The following is an 18,292-nucleotide window of genomic DNA, read 5'->3' as shown; positions in this document are numbered from 1 at the left end:
GAGATACCGGCCGAAACATTGGAAAGAGTATGCCAAAATTGGACTAAGCGGATGGGCCATTTGAAGCGAAGTCGCGGTCAACATTTGCATGAAATAATCTTCAAACATTAAATTATATGGACTGTACTATCGCTTTAAATAAAAATTTCATGCATTTTTCTGAATTTTACGTGTGTTTTTTTGAAAAACTTTCCTATAGCTCTAAAAAAAATCACCCTTTATAAGAAATACTTAAATTTACATTCTAAAAATTTGTTGACATATTCTTAAAGGATTATATTAACATTTTATGAAAAAAAAAATACCAGTCTAACGGTTAGACGCGATAGAAGTGAAACCTTCCGTAAAACAAACTGAGAGAGAATAAGACGAAAGCAGCATTAGGAGCGGGATAATTATAGGTTCATTATAATATTGCTATAAAGTTCATATTTTATTTTCTTCATTTTATTATTATTCATCCTCAATGTTTTCAATTTCAACAAATGATACGAGTGGCTTATGATAGATAAAATATGATACAAATGCTTTGGTTTCGATGTTGTCAAAAAAAATACCCAAACGGACCGAAGAAACAGACTTACAAATTTCTTCCATTTTCGTCTACTTGTATTCATATAAAAATTTATGTCTCTTCCCACCAAAGCTAAATGTATTAGTATATTTCTTCTTGTATTTATTCAATAATTTGGGCCGAAATCCCGGCGGTACTGCAATACCGGGCCAACCCGTGGCAGAGGTGGAGCAAGCCCCTAAAACACTCCGCCCATTTCCAAAAATCAGTTTAACATTTGTTGTCCTCCGATGGAGGATCTATCAGATGTTAAGCTACACTTTGATCTTAGCCATAAGGCCGAGAAGCGATAACCATACACAACCAACAAACTACCTTGTCAATACATTTTCTAATAAACCTTTTGAGAATTACACGCTCACAAAAATTAATGTACGAAATATTTATATCGATTCACTAAAACTGACTTTCAGTATCTAAACCAAAAATAGAAAAGCCAAAAAACTGTTTTCAATAAATAATCAGAAATGTCCTACAATGCAAATTTCAAAAAAAAAAATTTTTTTTCTTGTGATTCGAACCAAGAATTTTGGATCGGAAGCTCACATTGCTAGCCGCTCGGCTATCGCGCCATACTGTCGGCGTTGGCCTAAAAGTTATTTAGTTCGTCGCTACGTTTATATGTAATATTCGTAGCCAAGAGGGTCGCTTTTTTCGTTTCACTTTTTCTCAAATCACTCCCAACGATTCTAAAGAAGTTTTCACTTCAAAAACAAAAATTTTGCCAATTTTTTTGCAAACTACGTTGAGAATTTTCTTCCATATAAACTATATTTTCGGAAGTCTTTCATCTGATAATTCGGGCCACTTAAAACTTGCACTGTGTTATACTGACATTGAATGGCTTCAATGGCTCATATAATATAATAAAACTGCATACTCAACATTTTTCTAGAAAACCAAAATAAAAAGTGAAACATTTTGTTGTACTTTTCTTAGTTTTTTTTTTTTGAATTCGTTGAATTTTTGTTGTGAATGTTGCACATAGTTTGGAGCTTCGAGTCATATCGTTTTTGATGTAGAATGCGCCAAACTTTTATGAAAACAGAATCAAAGCTTTGAATCAAAAAAAGGCAATACTTTTATTTTGAACACAAGTGTATACTCGCACACATATCCCGCCGCATTCTTGTAAATCACTCCCCAGGGGTAGAGAACAACTTATTTCGGAATGGAAAATTCTTTGATGAGGGTTACTATGAACGATAAATAACTATGAATCTGTGAGCAGATAAATCTCGACAGGCAGGCAGGCAAACATATTGGGAAATAGAAAATTGAGTTGAATGCTATATTTATATATTTATCATAAATAACTGTAACACTTGCAAACTAAAGCAGCACAGGTTGGCATAGTCTTCAGCCTTTTATATTCCTAGTGTAGGTGTGCATAAATGGAGAAAATTTAGGTTTGAGTGGAAGATATTAGTTGAAATCCCTAATTTGTGGATTTTGTAATAAATTTACATATTTTTCGTAAATTGCCAACTTTAGTGCTTTTTAAAAAATCGGAATTTTAGAACTGCTCCAGATGCGGGCAACTACTTTGGATATGCGTTATTGTGTGGCCACTTGAGTAACAGTAAGAACAGGATGGATGGCTTCGTTGAGCCATTTAAAATATGAGCACGTGAATCTAAAGTGTGGCCAATTCTGAGACGCAGGAATGTTTTTCTCGTTGATGCGATATATTTATGGCGTAAAATACTTTCGTTTCATTTCAACTAGCAACTCTGTAGTGGTGTTGAAAACTGCTACATTCTCTTGTGGAGCTTTCACGTACGTAAGCTTATGCTAATTTATGTATGAGTATGTATTTATATCATTTTTTGTGAAGTAGTCACTAATGTGAAACGGTTGTCGATTTCCCCCTACTGGTCTTCTATCAACAAACTTGTTGCCACGAATGTTTGCATGAGCAGAGAAATGTTACGAATTTTGGATTTGCTATTATTGAGACATCATTTGGTGTGTGTGTGTGCGTGGTTCTGGACAGCATGCAAAGTAGATTTACTATCGCTACAAATTATGATTTTATTTTCTGAAAGACAGAAAGTCTTACTTCAAGCAAAGCAGCTGCTTCGGCTCTGAACCCCGAGCAGTAAGGCGGTGCTGCTCTTATGACTGTAATAGTAGCACAAAATGCTTCTGTAACTGCTTACATCAGGATGGGGGTATGAATAACTTCCCACTCATGTGCTAATGGATGCACAAGGTCTGGTGTCAAATGTGGAAATTTAAAATATTCCGGTATTTTTACAACGCACAAAAAAAAAAAAAAAAAAAAAAAAAAAAAAAAAAAAAAAAAAAACTAAGAACGTCAAAAAATAAAATATAGAAATAATGCAAGGAATTATGTATGGAATCTGCGCGAACCGGCACCTCATTGATTATATTATTCCGATAGGTTGCTATATTTAAGTGAGGTATTACGAGGGCCCCAACCCTTCTTTGCTATGGGAAAACACACCATCAAGGAGAAGCTCAGGAGTGAAGTGCTAGGGCCAAGAGAGGTTTGCTGGCACCAAACTATGGGGCTACGCCAGGCGAAATCCTTACTGTGAGAGTACAGCCAAAAGATGTTGAAAAAAACTCATAACTCTCCCCCAAGGATGAACTGAGAATGCTCACGGGCATTCTCACAGACCCCTGCAGACTACGAAGTCATCTGCACATGATCGAGATTTAGTCTACGGGCTCTAGTCGTTTCTGCGACCAATCTCAGGATACACCAATACACCTTCTCCTGAAATGCAGCGCTATAGCGCTGAGATGGTTGAGACATCTTGGCCAATTGCAGCCAGAAGAAAGACACATACGTTCAATCCAGCCCAACTCTATTCTGACTTTAATAAAGGAACTGGGTCTGTATGAGCTACTGTGATGAGTAGAGGGCACAAAAGGCATTGACGTCGAAGTGCAAACCTCTTATAGAATCTATCTATCTATCTATCCTCTGGGTAGTCTACGAACATCCGCTTGCGAGCGAGTTAATGTGAGAAGGCGAAGCAACCCCGACCAAAACAGTCATAATTCTCTTCACCAGAAAAAGAGTGCTACCAGAAATGAGATAAATAAACATGGACGGGGTTGCTATTGGAATGGTCGGCGAAGTTGAATATATTGGTCTTGCCCTGGATGCCAAGCTTAACAGGAAAAGTAACGTAGAAGCAACCTTGCTCAAAGCAACGAAGAGGCTCATAGTCTGCAAAGGCCAGGGATTGTAGATCAATAATCCTGAAATGTATCAGGATGCCCATCATGTGATAATTAGGAAAATGATAACATATAGAGCAGTCACGTGGTTATCTAGAACCGCCTTTGCGATGGAGGTGATCCTCGTGCTAACACCGCTTCATATTTAGCAACTAAGCAAGCGTACTCTGTTGAACATGACTAGGGAAGGTTTTAGTAAAGGAAAAGTGATGTCATTTAAGAACATGGAATTGCCGAGTCTGTAGCTCACACTTGCCCAGCTACCCAAGGATGATATTACTAGAGTTAGTAAATTTGAGAAGTTCAGAATTGAATAGGACGATAGAGTAAACTGGAGCACACTTGCACTTGAAAGGAAACTCCAACAATGTAGCCTACACTGGTATACAGATGGCTCGAAGGCATCAGAAAGCATAGGAGCTCGAATATATGGCCGCAAAACAAAGCGGTCTATGCCGATGGGTAGTTTTCCCAGCATCTCCCTGGCGGAAGTGTATGCTATCTGTCTATGTGCAGAGATCAATTTAGACAGAAACCACCAAAATGAGCGGATTGCCACTTTAAGCGACAGTCAGGCGCCACTGAAGGCGTTGTCTTTTGAAGTTAAGTCCCCACTAGTCCTTGAGTGTATCGAAAAATTAATCACGCTAGGAATACACAATCGCATCCAGCTCATATGGGCCATAGTTCACAGAAGTATAACCGGGAACGAAGTAGTGGATGCATTGGCTAGAGAGTTTGGGGTATCGTTATTAATATAATATATCACGGGTACTTCTTTGCTATGGGACAACACACAATCAAGGATTAGCTTAGATGTGAAAAGCTAAAGCTAAGAGACGTGAGTTGGCAGCAAATTAAAGGGCTATGCGAAGTTTTTACTGGGGAGGTATAATCAAAGAAGGTTTAGACAGCTCATAACCCTCCCTAAGAATTAGATGCGAATACTGGTATTCTTACAAATCACTGCAGATTACGTAGTCATTTGCATAGGATTGCGATATGTTCCACTGACTCATGTCGTTTCTGCAACCAGTTACTGAATACTCCAACACACCTTCTTCTCAAATTTGATGTTGTAGCGTGAGGCAGGTTGAGACATCTCGGTCGGATGCGATCGGAAGAACCCCCAACTTAGCTCTATCTTAGGTTTATCAAGGAAATTGAGTTTGTGTGAGGTACTGTGAAGAGTAGAGGGTACAAAATACCAGGAGGTGGAAGTGCAAACATCATTTACATTCATTCATTACTTTACGTTAAGTGTTCTTCATTTACATAACACATTTGGAGGAAAGCAATTTTTTCTAGCTAAAATTTTTCCTATATCCCAAACAAATTGAATTCAATTGTTCTTTTTTTTTTGAAGCTCTGAAACCTCTAGAGCTTTGATAAATCAAACTATTTATAAGATTTTTATAAATATTTCGACTCCAGCACCAGCACTCCAGCACCACCCACTGGATGCAAATAAATTCGGACTAATTTTTCAAATATGTCTAATTTTAGGTAATTAATATAGATTAAGAATATGACCCAAATCGAACTAAAAACACGATTTTTTATATCTCGACCACAACTCCTCCTAATTGTTCTAGTTTTCCAAAAAACTTTTTATTTGAAGTATTTTGAATATTACCCGAGTTTCAATCAAATCGAATCATGAAAATTATTTTTCGGAATATTTTCGTAGCGCCAGCGGATCTAAACAACTTCGAAAACCTTCCTACCGGTACTAAGTACAAAATCTCAAAGATTAAAGCGTAATCGGGAGATGGGTTTAGAAGTCTATAAACTAAAAGCAAACAAACTTTCACATTTACATATAAGATACTTATTTTTATATTTATTTAAATCTGATTATAATTAAATATAAACTAATTTGGTATTTTGATAAATAAGAGAACTTCAATTCACAGGCTCTCTGTCCCTTCCATTTCTAATTACTTTAAATATAAATTTTCACTAATTGTGGTATTCACTATGATTCACTTCTTTATCTCAACGCTCTTGTTTAAAATACTCGTATTAACGAGCCATTGTTGTTGTGTGGCTGGCGTTAAGTTTTATAAATATTTGTCAACACTTTGTGGTGTGAATCAGCAAACGACATTTGCGGTTATTGTGCACAAATGAAACGGGTGGTTTTTTCATGAAGTCGATTTTTTCTTTTGCCAAATAATACACAAAATAATAATTTCAGTATTAGTAAAACCACATTTTTAAATTAAAACGTTTTGAAAATATTTTTCATAGAATATTTTATAGAACAACTTGACAATTTTTCCAACTTCTGTAAAAATCAATTCTCAAGCTACAACTACGAGTGACTAAGAGTTTAAATATTGCTTTAGAACCAATTAACTTAGTGCTTCGTAAGATCAGGACAAAACGAAGTATCTCCTGGCATCTAACAGCCGGCGAACTCGCGTATCGGCACCCACGTCACTGTTGACAGTTATGATTTTGAGGTTGTAAGAGATTTCGTTTATTAAGCAACCAGCATTAACACCGATAACAATCCAAAAGTGAATCTCTCTTGCCAACAAGTGGTAAAAGTAAAATCTCTCTGGGACTAAGTAGGCAAATGAGTAGTAAAGTCGTCTCCCGACGAACAAAACTAACACTTTATAAAGCTCTCATCACAGTCGTTCTATTGTATGACACAGAAGCTTGGATGATGGTAAGAACCGTTGAGGTGTCACTTGGAGTGAAAGATTCTGTGGAAGATTTTTGGACCTTTACACGTTAGCAACGGCGAGTACCACAACCGATGGAACGATGAACTGTATGAGCTTTACGACGACTTAGACATAGTGCAGCGAATAAAAATCCAACGGCTTCGTTGGCTGGGTCATATCGTCCGATTGAGTACAAACCCTCCGGTTCTGAAAGTATTCGACGCGGCCCAGCAGGCGGTAGCAGAGGACGAGGAAGGCCTCCTCTATGTTAGAAATATCAGTTGGAGAAGGATTTGGCTTCACTTGGTGTGAAACGAGAAAGAAACGACTGGCGCGCTTTGTTAAAGTGGCCACTGATATGCATGTCTACGAACCAATGCCATATATCGTGTCATTACTTTGTTATAGGTATGCTTACGATTAAACGAGAAAACGTAAAATTAGTGATGCAATGCCCAATTCCTTACTCAATACTTTACGGCTTTCGACGTCAGCTTAAGCTTGCAGAAATTTTCAATGACAATCTCTTAAGACTATTTGAAAGTACAGGATCCGGCACTCGAAGTGTAACCAAGTAAAAAGGTCATAAATTTAGTTTGGAAAATTACTTTTATTCAATTCAAATTCAAAACTGTGTAAAAATAATACAAAATTATCAATTTCTTTTTGCTCGATATGACCATCTTTTGTCTTGACTATGGCCTTGAGATCGTCCAGAAACGAGTCGTAAGCTACCCGAATGTGACTTGCAGTTAATATATTTTGGACAATGGGCTTTTTCAGCGCCTCGAGACTGGTGAATCTTTTAGTTCGGACTTTGCTCTCCAAAATGGTCCAAAGAGAATAATCCATCGCGTCTGGTGCATTAGAGAGCTATTGTGTGGACATTATCAAGTTCGAAACGTTGTTTTTAGCCATTCTTGGTTCACTCGAGTTTTGTGAGACGGTGCCGAGTCTTGTTGAAACGTTCATGGTCTGCCCACAGAAATATTTGTCTGCCCACGGCTTCAAAGCAACCTCGAGAATACTTTCCCGATAATATTTCGCATTTACCTTGACGTAAGGCTCTATGAAAACGATTGCAAAGAGCCCATCAGTGGTTACAGCGATTCGATGACTCAAATTCTCGTATGAACGTTCGGTCAAATAACCCCTATCGTTTTAGTATCAATGTAGTATCAATGATTTCACACTGGCCATTTTTCTGTGGAGAACACGGCCAAAATCGTCGACCGACGAGATAAATGTGGCCTTGGTGAAGCGAAAAATAGGCGAAGATTCACGAATGACACAGGAAATGATATGAAGTGAATTGAGCTTGAATGCTATGGCAGTATTACGAAATATGCTCGATGGGTGGCACGAATTTTGAAGCAGAGCCAAAAAGAAGCTAGAGTAAATTTTGCTCAATAATTAAAAACAAATTCAAAAACAGAAAATCTGGGAAATTTAATATGATCGTAATAGGTGACAAAGCTTGATTTTTGAAGTATGACCCGGACACAAAATAGTAGTCCATGGTATGGAGCCCAAAAAGAGCAAGGTGGATACCTTGGAAAGCCAACAAAACTGATAATCGCGCTTTACTTCACCAGAGCAAAAATAGTTGCTGCTACTCCATCAGATTCTTCTCAAACAGTAACTGCCAAATGATTCACTGAAAACTGCTTATGAAAAGTTTTCAAAAATTTACTTGAAAACAGGAAAAATGAGAAACTGCGTCGCTACTTCTTACTTGACTAGAATGCGCCAGCTCACACTGCTGAAATGAAAGCTAAGTTCATTGCGTTTTTTGCCATTGAAGAGATTCGTTCATTGCCATATTCTCCGGATCTGGTGCTGTGAAATTTTTGGTTATTTCCTAAGGAAAAAAAGTCTTTGGTAGCAATGAAGAGATAATAAATGTGGTTAAAGCTGCACTTAAGCAGCTGCAAAAACGCGATTTTGAGGACTGGTTTCAACATTGGATTTACAGCTTAAAAACATGTATTGAAATGAATGGTGGTTATGTGGAGAAGATAAAAAATAATGAAGATTAAAAATAAAAATAAGCATAAAAAATGTATCGTTTCTTCAATTCAATGTACCGACCTTTTGTTAGTGCCTTCGTATATTTCGTTTTTCTCACATTTTTAATTTTTCGTATTGAAGATAACGAGCCGATACTCTCCTTCATAATAAGTTTTATATTTACATATTCTACTTAATAATAATAATATTTAATAATATTCTTGCGATTTCCTGCATACATTTTTTTATATATTTTACATCAGATGTAAGGATCATATCGTCCCCTTAGTATAACAATAGCCTATGTGCTCATAGGCTATTATTTTTTTATTGAATTTTTGGATTCTCCATCGTCGATTTTATATGTATTCAAAATTTTGTCAAATTCTAGTTCCACAAAGTGGGTCAAAACGTCAGTCAAAAAATAATAAATATTTACAGACATAACGAGATTTGAGAGAGAGCTACTTTCTACAAAAAGTTTGAAATTCATTTTCTCAAAACATCAAATAATTTATAGGCTATTTTAATACTAAGGGGACGATATGCCCTTTCATCCTAAGAAGATGTAAGCTTTCACACCCATAAGAAATATCTTAGGGGCCAACCCTCTTTACCTGAAGCCAATTTTTTTTAAAATGCGCCGAATGCTGACTTCTAAGTTATTAATCCGGCGCCATTGACTTGACGTACCTCCAAAATGTACACATTTGGACAACAGGTATTTGATGCCATGCATGATCCATTTCTGGTGATGGTTTCAAAACAAGAAGTTACACGCAATGAACCTTACCCAAAACAAAAGGTTAAAAAAACTTTCTCGTTTTGTAAATAAAGGGTTTTCCAATAAGAGATGTTATTTTGATAAAAGATCAACTGTTTCGTTGCTTGTGTGGCACGTAGCGCCGTCTTGTTGAAAATAAACGTTGTCCAGATCAATATCATCCAATTCCGGCCATAAAAAATCGTTAATCATATCTCGATAGCGCAATCCATCCACCGTAACTGTTGCTCCAGCTTCATTTTCGAAAAAGTAAGGCCAATGACTAGGCCGGACCTCAAATCGCACCAAACAGTCAAACGCAGGGAGGATAGAGAGGCTTTTCAACAATAAATCTTGGATTTTTTGAGCCCCAGATGCGACAATTTTGCTTGTTGACGAAGCCACCGAGGTAGAAATGGGCCTCATCACTCAAGATGATTTTTCCATGGAATTCCGGATTATTTTCATGCATTTCAACGACCCAATCAGCAAAGACACGACATTGTTGATGATCGACCGGCTTGAGTTCTTGTGTTAATTGGACTTTATAAGCCTTAAGACCCAAATCTTTATGCAAAATACGGTGTACTGACGTTTGTGGAATACTTAATTTCAAAGAACGACGAGAAATGGACAAACTTGGGTTTTCCTCAACACTTTCGGCTACAACAGCAATATTTTCGATTTTCGGCTGTTCTTGAGCGACGTGCACGAGTTTTCTTCTTCACATCATAACAGCTCGAATTTTTCCACCAATTTCTGTATTGCGGTCCGACAAGGTACTTCACGTTGACCCAAAAATGTTCGAGTCTTACGAACCGTCTCTGCCAAATTTTCACCATTTTTTTAGTGAATTTTAATCATTTCAATGCGTTGTTTAAGCGTGTATCGTTCCATTTTTATTAATGACGTAGTTTCTACTTGTCAAATATCAAAAAATGACAGCTTCAAAAGTGGCATCTACCGAAATAGCGGGATATTCAAAATAACGCCTGTTATTGGAAAACCATTTATTATGCGAATGTAATTCTTTTCTTGGTAATTTGCCAGAGAGCCATTTCGGAGCCGAAATCCCAGACTGAAGTGTTCACTTTGATCGCTGATTTGATTCATATCGCACTTGAAAGTTTGATTAATCCAAAATAAACACCCCTTACATATTTATATTAGTGTATATACAAAATATGTTGCTCTAAATGCTGCTGCTCTTCTGAACACTAAAACACTGGAATTGTTGACAATGGCTTTGGTAAACACTTTGCTTCTGCTTTCAGACATATTCGCTATGGTTCATAGTTAAATTATATATCGTCTGGCTTTGCCTTTAAAGCCTTTGATGCCTTTGATGCCGTTGATGTCGTTGATGCCTTTGGTGTCTTTAGTGCTTCCATTGTCGCTTATCTGATTAATGCTGACATATTCAGACGCCCAAAATTTACATTTTAACAATTTAAGTTGGTGAGTAGGTCTCTTTGTATGCTCTGCACCCATACATGCATACATAATGAATTAGTAAAACAAATTTCTGCTTGAGCACTACTAATGTTATTATTTTATCCATGTATAGTAATTGAGAAAAAGTGGTGGGGTAGTAGTATTGGAATTTATAGTGACAGTCAGGCTGTACTGAGAGCCCTTGCTAACCCACGCTGCTCTTCGAAATTAGTCGGTGAATGTAAGATAAAACTGAACAGTGTTACAAAAAAAAACAAAGTTTGTCTTATTTGCGTGCCTGGATACTGCGGTATTGCGCGGAACGGGTTGGCTGATAAACTAGCTAATGAAGGCTCTGCAACCACACCACTGGGACTGGGGTCAATTCTGCATCAATTCCAATATGGATTAACGACTTCATTAGGTCTATCCATAGAAGGCGCTGGTCTGAGTTGGGCTCCTGCAGAGACAAGCAGAACTGCAGAGAAAGAACCAACCAGAAAATTAGCGACATTTCTCCTAAAATCTAGTAGAGAGGACCAGTGAGTACTAGTAAGTGTTATCTCAGGGCACAACGCATGTGGTCAGCATATGGCTGCCATGGGAATCATTGACGACACAATATGCCTGTCTTGTCGTGAAAATGAGGACACTGCAGAGCATTCTCTCTGTAGCTGGCCGACTTTCTCTAGATTCAGAGCTGGCATAAAGTTCATAATCTTCCTGTTTTTGTTGTAACAGCATTAACATTCCCCATAAATAAACGGGGAATGCTCCTGAAGTGACTGAACTTGGCCGGTTATAAATCCTGTTCGTTCCGGTTACCTAGAACCGACTGTCGTGGGAACGTTCATACTCTTCCCCTTCGGTATCTCTTAATATTCATCAATGAACCCAAAAAATTCGCGGAAGAGTGACCTGTAACCAATTTCTCCGTCTTACCATGTATACTGTAACTATCCTGTCTCTCTATTCCTTCCACTGTTGTCTATCCGAGTGTAGCACACTGGTCTTGCTGCCTGAGTGCTTGGACTTGTCCAACTTCCCACAAAACTAATCTAATCTAAGTAAAACTTAGCAAGCAGTGAAATTTTTGAAGTATTCTCTTTTAAAGAGAGATGTTTCAAATTGTCACCCCAACGAAAAACTTGCCAGCTTGAATGGCAGCTAATTGCCGCGCTTGTATGTTGAACAAAATAAATTACATATTAAGAAACGGAAAACAAGGAAAAATTGAATTTTCAATGTTCTGCTGACACATTTCTGAAAATTCGAAATACCTAAAAGCAAGAAATGAAAAATATGCATATGTATATTTGTTAGTTCGTAGATGTGGAATATAGGCAAAAAATTCTGCAAGATGCTGCTGGAAAAGATTTTTACGAAGGAATTGTGTTTCCAAGTTTTAAAAGTTTCTGGCTAAATTTTACGAAAATGCTTCGTGAAATACGAACTTTTCTTCCGCATAAGCCTATTTCATTTCACACCAAGGCAAAGCATATTCAATAAGAGCTTTGCGTTTTTCTCTTCAGTTCGAAAAACTTTTTATTTTCTTCATCATCGGAAGACGGCAAGCCAATTATCGTCATAACGACGGTAGCAGTTCAAGAATTTCACGCTTCTCATTTTTTAAATTGCTTTGTTGACAAAAATGCAACCACATGCCAAAAAGTCTTGCTGGCTAGAATATTCTCAACCCTCAAAATGAAATGTAACATCCCCTCAAAATGAAATGTCAAATTGCGCTCTCCACTTGCAAGTTTTTCCGAGTAAACGAACGCGATTTAAGCAAATTTTGTGCTGACACAAGTTATGCGTCACGCGAACATTCGTATTATGTCAAATTTGCCCTGCGCTTGTCCAACATTCGATGTTGATTTACATGTAAAATATTGTTGGTATTCTTCTTAAGTTTTTGTGTTCAGTTTTGCTAAGACATGTAAGTACATACTTATATAGACGTGTACTCCCAGCGATTGGCGATACTGAATTAAATCGAAAGCAGCTATAGCTAATTTGGTTTTTATTGTTATTTTTCTATTTTATGATGCAATCAATAAAGCTCACAAGCGAAAAAAAAAATCTTGAAAATTAACATCTCTTGGCAAATATAAAATACCCAGAGCTCAACTTCCCTCAATAGAGGAAACTGACAAGGTGACGTACCTAGGCATTATCTTTGAGAATAAGCTTACATGGAAGTCCAACATTGAGGAGAGAGTAAGGAAGGCAACAATCGCCTTGTACTCGTATAGATACAAGGACGCTATAGGCAAAAGATGGGGCTTTTCGCCTAGAGTTGCTTTTTGGCCATTTATAATACCATTATAAAGCCACTCTTGCTTCAGTCTGGTGAAACTCACTAGAGAAGACGAAATTTGTTGAAGAAGCTGGAGAGAGTTTAAAGGACTGCACTCATCGGAATCAGTGGGGCGCTTCGAACTACTCCTACTTTAGCGCTCAACGCAATGTTAAATGTGATACCTGTAGGCATCGCAAGCAGAATTGCCGCTGCACGTACCGCAATCAGACTGAGGGGTTCGAGCTTTAGGCTTAACCTCACTTATGGACTCTAAGAAACTTTGAGTTCATCCCCCTTTCGGCGGTTCAATGTATACCCTAGCTTAGTCCAACCGGAACTTTCTCCACTCACATTCCATCAAGGGAAGAGTGAACGAGGGGGCTACACTTGGATACAGGGCCTGGGGAACTGGTTCACGGATGGATCGAAGTTGGAAGGAAAGGGTGGCGGAGGAGTATTATGCGAGGAGCTCCGCATCAGACTCACTTTCAGGTTACCAAACCACTGCAGTGTGCTCCAAGCAGAGGTAGCCGCAATCAAAGAAACAGCTGATTCGTTACTCACACTCACTCAAAAAAGTAGTAAGCCAAACGGCAATTAGGGCCCTCGGGTCAGTGATGGTGTATTCGACACTGGTCAGAGAATGTCTGATCTCACTTTCGATTGCATCCGAATTCTTTGATATAAGGCTTATCTGGATTCCTGGTCACAGCAACATTGTGGGAAACTGTGAGGCGGATGAGCTTGCCAGACAAGGGACAGGTGATTTCACCGCGAAGGAAGAGAATTAGGATTCCCTTGACTACCTGCGGTCTGCTACTGGAAAGATGGGTTTCGTGCCAACTCACCGAACGCTGGGCAAGTACACAAATTTGTAAGGTCGCGAAGTCCTTCTGGCCACGTGTGGATCGGGTGCGCTCGAGCGAGCTTCTGAGGTTGACAAAATCTCAGCTTTCAAACCTCGTGGGTTTTCTCACAGGACACTATCCGCGAGGAGTGAATGCTGTGAGACTTAGAATTACCTCGATTCCGTTTTGCGTTGGATGTATGAAGGATGAGGTGAAATTATCTCAGCACCTTGTGCTTAGTTGCCCTGCCCTAGCGAAGCTAAGATTTAGGCATTTTGGCTCTTACTTCTTTGATACGCCTCCCCTTAAAGTATAATTGAATTGAATGAAAGTAATTTTCGGGACTAAATTTATGGACTTTTTAATTGCTTACACTTCGAGTGCCGGACCCTGTAAGACTACTACCATTCAAAATCATGCTTATATTTAAGAGATTCAATGTCTTTTCATCAAAATGTTCACAACTAAAATATGTATAGACAGGACAACGACGTGCTGAATATTTTCTGGGACATCCAAGTTATAATTCGACAAACGGTGGAAGTTACTTGTTAAAAAGCCTTGTAAATATTTAGATTAAGAAGACCTCGCCTTGCACGAAAAATCAAACTTTAGCAACGCTGACAAACAATTCGTGGGATGCAGATTTTTTCGCTGAGTTTAAAAATACCGAGAATTCTGTGACATTTACTTTTCTATAAACTGCGGAGGAGAATGACGTTTAGAGGCTCCATATTCAAGTTTTCCCGATAAATCTTTCAATTTTTTTGCCGGCGCACAGTCTCTTTAGCAAGGATATGCGGAACTCTGTCATTCGGCAGAGAAAAACAGTGCAAAACATAGTACGAATGAGATCTAAGAGTATGCAAATATTGCGGAAGCAGTTCGGTTTCAATTTGGATCATGTAAGTCGGCATATTTGCAGGCTAAAATATCAGTTTTTTTAATAAAGAAACGCAAAAGTTTCTGTACTGTCTCATATTTTTCTACACCCCAAATCTGTGCACCATAAAACATAAGCGATCTTGAGCACACATCAAAGATTTTTATTTTTTTATTTATGTATTTTAGCCATGAAACATTAAGTGATCTTTTAGAGCAGGCAAGCTTAAAATCTTAATGCCGGGTGTAAGACAATTTGTAGTGAATTAATACGCCAGTCTCTATATTTTCGTCGCCAAACTTCCAATTGTATGAAGCAAGTATTCTGGTGCACTCCGTAAACACCAGACATTTATATATAATTGGCGCGTACACCCTTTTTGGGTGTTTGGCCGCGTTCCTCTTCCTATTTGTTGCGTGCGTCTTGATTTTGTTCCACAAATGGAGGGACCTACAGTTTCAAACCGGCTCCGAACGACAGATATTTTTTTATGAGGAACTTTTTCATGGCAGAAATACACTCGGAGGCTTGGCATTGCCTGTCGAGGGGCGAGCGCTATTAGAAAAAACTGTTTCTATTATTTGATGTTCATCCACGGAGATTCGAATCTACGCATTCCCGAATGGTAGTCAAGCACCAACCCATTCGGCTATGCCGTTTAGACTAAGACAAATTAACTTTAAGGTCCCAGCTTGGAATTAGAAAATTCTCTCAAATAAATTTAAAGAAGCAGCGAAACACCTAGCAAAATGTAATTTCTTCCAAGCTCTGCTAATGAAAATTTTCGTGCAGTCAAAATAAACAATAAAGTATTTGAATGTTTGCAAGTCGATGTAAAAATTAGGACAAAAAATTTCAGATTCTCGTGAACGGCGTTGATCTCAGTTAGCAAGAGAAAAAAAACATGCAACTGACACTTTCAGGACAATCATTTTAAAATGCAGCTTGAAATTGCATTGCGAGCGAATATCTGGAGAAACAATGAACTATGCAACTTTATGCAAATAAGGTAGCGCGGACAGAAGCGTAAAGCATTTCCACTCGTTTTCACTTTCCTGCTTTCCAACACTACTTAAAAATTGTTAGGAGAAAGTTTTTAGGATTTTTCGCGGCATAAGGACGAACTTTACGGAGCGCAATAAGGCGGTAGTCAAAATGAAAAGAAAAGTAGTATTTAGGTAATTTCATAATAAAATAATCTTGAAATTAATTCCCTAACAGTAATGCGCATATTTATGCTAATTATTGCAAGAAGGTTAAAAAAATTGGTTCTTGGTTTTTACATTGCAACCGTTTTGGCTTGCGGCTACAAAAAAGTGAACGTGGAATATAAGAAAATCCTCGAAGTAGAATGAGTAATTCTGGGAAAATGAACAGCTGCATAAATTTTCGGTTAGCCAAATAGCCCATTAAGAGAAATTTCACAAATCACAGCTTAAACAAAGACGCGTATATATATTTGTATGCCCATTTATTAGACAGCGTGCATATGTAAATAATTTTTGGCATAATTTCAAAATTCTTTTAATGACAAAATTCCGCAATCAAGCTGAACATGAATATTTATTATTAAACATATTTGCATATGCTCCAATGTGTCATCCCTGTAGGAACTGAATCGAAACGTTTCTAACAACTTATTAACGTTTGATTAGAAAATTTATGAAGTTACCCAAGTTGAAAAAGAATACTTGTTACCACAGCGAATTAACCCTCCGTTGGATACCTGAGTCTGCCCAGACTGGCTTTATCGATCTTGGACGTGAATTCAATATATTTCTACAGGGTGGCTGATGAATTTTGCTACATTAAGAAACTCAAATCACTTTTTTTTTAGTGTATGGAATTCATTTATTTTTTTTTTCAAGTTGAAGGCCATTAAATTTTATTAAACGTAGCTTAACTAGTTTTAAAAATAATTGAATTTAAATGCCCCCATGCTCGTTGACACAAGTGCGGCATCTTAGTAAAAAGTTGTTCATTGCTGCTTTGAGAGTTGCGACAGGAATAGCCGCAATTGTTGCCCGAATGGATTGTTTTAGTTCATCCAAATTTGTTGGATTTGTTTTATAAACTTCTTGTTTACATAAACCCCACAAGAAAAAGTCAGGTGCAGTAAGGTCAGGCGACCTGGGGGGCCAACGAAATTCGGAGTTTCTTGAAATCAGTTTATTGGGAAATTTTCGTCGCAACTCTGTCATAACAGTCTGGGCTATGTGAGACGTTGCCCCATCTTGTTGAAACCACACAGAGTTGAAAGGAATTCTCTTTCGGCGTAGTTCTGGATAGAAAAATTCTTTCAGCATTTTCAAATAACGGCCTCCAGTAACCGTAACGGTGTGACCATTTTCTTCAAAAAAATAAGGCCCGACAATACAGCAATAAGGCCCGCACACCACACTGTCACGCGAAGAGGATGCAATTCCGTCTCGTGGAGTATCTGTGGGTTAGAAGTACTCCATATTCGACAATTTTGTTTGTTCACATTGCCGTTTAAATCGAAATGGGCCTCATCAGACATGAAAAGGCAGTTTAACATGTTTTGATCTTCTTCCACCATTTGCAGGATCTTCTGGCAAAATTCCAAGCGAATCGGCAAGTCTGCTGCATTCAGTTTGTTAACCATTTGAATTTTGTAGGGAAATAAGTCTAAATCTTTGTGCATTATTGTTTGCAAAGACTGTCGGCTGACACCAAGTTGGGCAGATAAGCTTCTTGTTGAAACCCTTGGATTGCTTTGTATAGCTGCAGCTACAGCAGCGATCGTTTCCTCCGTCCGAACTGGTGGGTTTCGATGATAAGGCCTTCTTGCGACTGTTCCTTGCTCAGCAAAATTATTCACCAGTCTCATTATGGTCCATCTGCTCGGGGGATCGCCGCCAAACATCCGCCTGTACTCTCTCTGTACCAAAACTACGGACTCGTGATAGCGGCGGACTATCCAAATTCTTGTTTGCGTGTCCCAGTTATCCATTTTAATAAATTTTAAAGATCAATCTGCAAATTAAAACAAAAATGGAACAGATAACTTAAAAAGAAAAAAAGTTATTCAATTTTTTTTTGGTAGCGGCTTTCATCAGCCACCCTGTATTATAGATAACGACTTGAGCTTCCAGGTAGCTTCCAAAAATTTAATTTTCTACCGATTTATGGAAACAACCTTTTAAAAAGGATCCACGAGCAGAACAAAAACAGACCATCCCGGGTGCTCAACTGAAGGTTTTGAAAAACGTGTTCAACGGAGAGTTAAGTACGTATAGAGCAACAACACAAAGCCGGCAAAATACGCTAGTTGGGTTATCCAATAAAATGATATAAGTAAAAGACCAAAAACGTAAGCGCCTTTCAAGCTGGTTTCAAGTTGGTAAACTAAAGGGTTTTCCAATTACAGGTGTTATGAATGAATGGATTGCGCTATCGAGAGATGATTATTGATTTTTTATGGCCGGAATTTGATGGTATTGATCTGGACAACGTTTATTTTCAACAAGACGGCGCTACGTGCAACCCAAGCAACGAAACCATTAATCTTTTACGAGAAAAGTTTCCGGACCGTGTTACCTCTCGAAGAGGTGATCTTGTGA

General features: G+C 38.1%; 1 pseudogene; it reads right to left on the bottom strand.

The window, feature by feature from the left end:
- Positions 1 to 683: 683 nt before the first annotated feature.
- Positions 684 to 865, bottom strand: LOC128862618 (U2 spliceosomal RNA; annotated as a pseudogene).
- Positions 866 to 18,292: the final 17,427 nt, after the last annotated feature.

The sequence above is a fragment of the Anastrepha ludens genome, chromosome 4 (assembly GCF_028408465.1).
Source record: "Anastrepha ludens isolate Willacy chromosome 4, idAnaLude1.1, whole genome shotgun sequence".
In the NCBI taxonomy this organism is placed as follows: domain Eukaryota; kingdom Metazoa; phylum Arthropoda; class Insecta; order Diptera; family Tephritidae; genus Anastrepha; species Anastrepha ludens.
This window is presented reverse-complemented; position numbering and strand designations above follow the sequence as displayed.